Genomic DNA, 5192 nt, shown 5'->3' on the forward strand with positions numbered 1-5192 from the left:
TACTCTTTATGCACGAGTGCACGATGGCCTATAATATTAGCGTCCTCCACTAGTACTTGTGGAGAAAGCCTTATTACATATCCTCCTCCTAGACTATTAGGTGACAACTTACATGTTCGTCATCCTCAACTAAACTACCAGGTCAAGGGATACCACCTCGACATCCTCCTCATGCCCAGAATGCCAAGGCATATCTCTCATTGGCATCCTCCTTTTGTGGGAGACAAAGGCTTCATTTCCCATAATCCTCCCAGTCTTGCACTAGAATATATTATGCCCTTAATAGATCATGGAAACAACAACGATATATCTCATGACCAACAACATTGGATGTTTAGCGAATGATTTGAGACCGACTATATTATAGCAGCTTCACAACTTGAGAGCTAGCACTTCTACTCCTCGTCGTAAGTTGTGTCCCATGCCGCACCCATGGTCAAAAATTGGTATGGTTTGGAAAGATCGTAAAGCTTCCGTAGAAAATCAAACATATAGTTTTCTCCCTTTCTAGGAGAAAAATGGATCATATAATTATGTATGTCCCGGATAGAAGCTCATAATAACAGTCCTCGAAAAATATGGCCTTTGGAAAGGCACGCTAACATTTGATACAAACCAAGACCCAATAATCAGTTTCCTTATACGGAACTGAAAATCAACACCGAAAACAAGCAACTAAGAGATAAGTATTGTGACAATGCAAGAAATCGGGGGAAGCCATGTGGAAGCACAAGAAGTGACATATGGTAAGTTTGTATTATCTGTTAGACCACATAATTGTAAGTCTTATTCTATTGTTGTCCTCTTTGGTACTTGCTTGCTTTTGAAAGGCACGTCACTAGTTGATACAAACCAACAACCAATAATCCTTTTCGTTGTATTGGACCTAAAATCGCCACTAAACAAATGGAAATGAGAGATAATTATTGTGACAATACAAGAAACCGAGGGAACTTGTGTTGAAGCACAAGAAGTGATATATGGTATGTTTGTACTATCTATTAGACCACATAATTGTAAGTCTTATTCTATGATTATCCTCCTTTGGTACTTTCTTACCAATGACATCTTCCTCCTCTTATCTCAGATGAATGATTATACCCTCTTCATCCTCTTCATGCATAGTAGATGATGGCCTATATTTCTGGAATCCTCCTATGGTACTAGCAGAGCAAAGATCATATTGTTCATATCCTCCTCATGGACTACTAGGTGACGATTACATGCTCGACATCCTCAATCAAACTACCAGGTGTAGGGTTACATCCTCGACATCCTTCTCATGCCCCAGAATCTCAAGGTATCTTTCATTGGCATCCTTCTTGCACAGGAGATCAGGGCTTGATTTCCCAACGCCTTCCCAATTTTGCCCCAGAATATTTCAAGCCCTAATATATCATGGAAACAACCTCGGTATTTCTCCTGACCAACAACATTTGATATTTAGGGAATGACTTGAGACCGACAATATTGTTGCAGGTTCACAACACTTGAGGCCACCTAGCGGTTCTACTCCTGGTCATGAGTTGTGTGCCATATTGCAACCAAGGTCTAGGAACAATCGCTATGGTTTTGAAAGATCGGAAGACTTCTCTGAAAAATGAAACATACACTTCTCCCCCTTTCTAGGAGAAAAGTGGTTCATATATTTATGTATGTCCCGAATAGAAGGACATAATAATAGTCATATAAAAACATGCATTTTGGAGAGGAACGTCAACAGTTGATACAAACCAAGACTCAATAATCGGTTTCGTTGTATGGGACCAAAAATCACTGATAAACACATGCAAGGGAGAGATAAGTATTATCACAATAGAAGATATCAGGGGAACTCATGTGAAAGTACAAGAAGTGATATAAGGTAAGTTTGTATTATGTGTTAGTAAGTCTTATTATGTTGTCTTCCTCCTCTGGTACTTCCTTATCATGAACATCAAACTTGTCATCTTTCAAATCAATGATCATATGATGTTCATCCTCTTTATTCACGAATACATGATGGCCTATACTTTTAGCGTCCTCCACTAGTACTTGTGGAGAAAGACTTAGTACATATCCTACTGCTAGACTATTAGGTGACAACTTACATGTTCATCATCCTCAACTGAACTACCAGGTCAAGGGATACATCCTCCTGATGCCCAGAATGTCAAGGCATCTCTCAAATGTGTCCTCCTTGCGCACGAGATAGAGGCTTCCTTTCCCATCGTCCTCCCAGTTTTGCGCTAGAATATTTTATGCCCTTAATAGATCATGGAAAGAGCAACGGTATTTGTCCTCGCCAACAACATTGGATGTTTAGCGAATGATTTGAGACCGCCTATATTATAGCAGCGTCACTACACTTGAGTCCACCTAGCGGTTCTACTCCTCGTCGTAAGTTGTGCCCCATGTCACACCTAGGGTTAACAATTGGTATGGTTTGGAAAGATCGAAGCGATTCTATAGAAAATGAAACATACACATTTCTCCCTTTCTAGGAGAAAAATGGATCATATACTTATGTATGTCCCGGAGAGAAGGACATAATAACAGTCCTCGAAAAATATGGCCTTTGGAAACGCATGGTAATAGTTGATACAAACCAAGACCCAATAATCGATTTCCTTATATGGAACTGAACATCAACACTAAAAACAAGCAAGTGAGAGGTAAGTATTGTGACAATACGAGAAACCGGGGGAAGTCATGTGGAAGCACGATAAGTGATATATGGTAAGTTTGTATTATCGGTTAGACCACATAATAGCAAGTCTTATTCTATTTTTGTCCTCCTTTTGTACTTGCTTTCTTATGGAAAGGCACATCAGCAGTTGATACAAAGCAAGACCCAATAATCCTTTTCATTGTACTAGACCAAAAATCACCACCAAACACATGCAAGTGAGAGATAATTATTGTGACAATACAAGAAACTGGGGCAACTCATGTTCAAGCACAAGAAGTGAAATATGGTGTGTTTGTATTATCTATTAGACCACATAATTGTAAGTCTTATTCTATCGTTCTCCTCCTTTGGTACTTGCTTATCAATTACCTCCTCCTCTCATTTTAGATCTATGATTATACCCTCTTATCTTCTAAATGCACAGTAGATGATGGCCTATATTTCTGACATCCTCCTCTGGTACTAGCAGAGCAAGGATCATATTGTTCATATCCTCCTCGTGGAGTACTAGGTGACGACAATATGCTCAACATCCTCAACCAAACTACCAAGTGAAGGGTTACATCCTCGACATCCTTCTCATGCCCAAGAATGTCAAGGCCTCTTTCATTGGCATCCTTCTTGCGCATGATATCAAGGCTTGATTTCCCATCGTCCTACCAATTTTGCACCAGAATATTTCAAGCCTTAATAAATCATGGAAACAACCACGGTATTTCTCATGACCAACGACATTTGAGATTTAGCAAACGACATGAGACCGACTATATTATTGCAGGTTCACACTTGAGACCACCTAGCGGTTCTACTCCTGGTCATGAGTTGTGTCCCATATTGAATCCAAGGTCCAGGAACAATCGCTATGGTTTTGAAAGATCCGAAGGCTTCTCTGGAAAATGAAACATACACTTCTCCCACTTTCTAGGAGAAAAGTGGTTCATATATTTATGTATGTCTCAGATAGAAGGACATAATAATAATCCTATAAAAATATGGGTTTTGGAAAGGAACATCAATAGTCGATACAAACCAAGACTCAATAATCAGTTTCATTATATGGGACCAAAAAATCGATGCTAAACACATGCAAAGGGGAGATAAGTATTGTGACAATACAAGATACTGGGGGAACTCATGTGAAAGCACAAGAAGTGATATAAGGTAAGTTTGTATTATGTGTTAGTAAGTCTTATTCTATTGTCTTCCTCCTCTGGTACTTGCTTATCATGGACATCAACCTTGTCTTTTTCCAGATCAGCGATAATATGTTATTCATCCTCTTTATGCACGAGTAGACGATGGCCTATACTTTTAGCGTCCTCCACCGGTATTTGTGGAGAAAGCCTTAGTACATATTGTCTTCCTAGACAATTAGGTCACAACTTACATGTTCGTTATCCTCAACTGAACAGCCAGGTCAAGGATTACATCCTCGACATCCTTCTCATGCCCCATAATGTAAAGGCGTCTTTCATTGGCATCCTTCTTGCGCAGGAGACAAATGCTTGATTTCCCATCGGCCTCCCAATTTTGCACCAGAATATTTCAAGCCTTAAGAAGTCATGGAAACTAGCACGGTATTTCTCCTGACCAATGACATTTGATGTTTAGCGAATGATTTGAGACTGACTATATTATAGCAACTTCACAACACTTGAGTCCAACTAGAAGTTCTACTCCTCGTCGTGAGTTGTGTCCCATGTCGCACATGTTGGAGATATGCCCTAGAGGCAATCATGTATGATGATATTTCCTATGTGCTTATGAATAAAGATAGTGCTTGGAGATTGTCAATGATGTGTATCAGCAAGTATGTGACTTGTTTGTGGGACTATGCACTGTATGATGAATGTCCTAAAAGGTCCCTAGTCGAAAGGGTTATGTGGACGCACAGCTGACTAGACTAGCATATGACATGGTTGATGGCTTGGTCTCACTAGCCATGAAGCATTGGATGCTAACCAGATAATATGGACTCGGAAGGGTCTGGTCGGATTTGACATAGTCGGATCCTATGTCGAATCCGAGTTGACATAAGGTCCGAGTCGGATAGACCCAACTATGAGACACAACGACATGTCATCTGTGAGTCTCTAGTACAACATACATTCTATGTCCTAAGACCTAAGATGGAGCATGTACTCGGGATGGTGACATACTTGCTTTGGGCCGACCAAACGCTACTCGGTGACTGAGTAGTTACAAAGGTAGGTTTCGGGCTTCTCCAGACCCATGCTGCGAGACATGGTCGAGCAAGATGGGATTTGCCCCTCCGATCAGGCGAGATATACTCTGGGCCCCTCGTGTGATCCGACCAAGATAAGCATGGCCATGTGACAGGGATTATGAGATAATCTGGTTAGTGGTCGGCATCATTGGAACGAGAAAGTGGCCGGGCTAGCACAAGGATAACAGACTCGCCTTGATCCCGACAACATATATCATGTCACAAAGGGAACATGAGTGTGACATGTTGTATAGGTTTACCTAACTAGCTTCATAGTCTACTTGGTGGTTGGCA

Source organism: Triticum aestivum, chromosome 2A (genome assembly GCF_018294505.1).
Source record: "Triticum aestivum cultivar Chinese Spring chromosome 2A, IWGSC CS RefSeq v2.1, whole genome shotgun sequence".
NCBI classification, from domain to species: Eukaryota; Viridiplantae; Streptophyta; class Magnoliopsida; order Poales; family Poaceae; genus Triticum; species Triticum aestivum.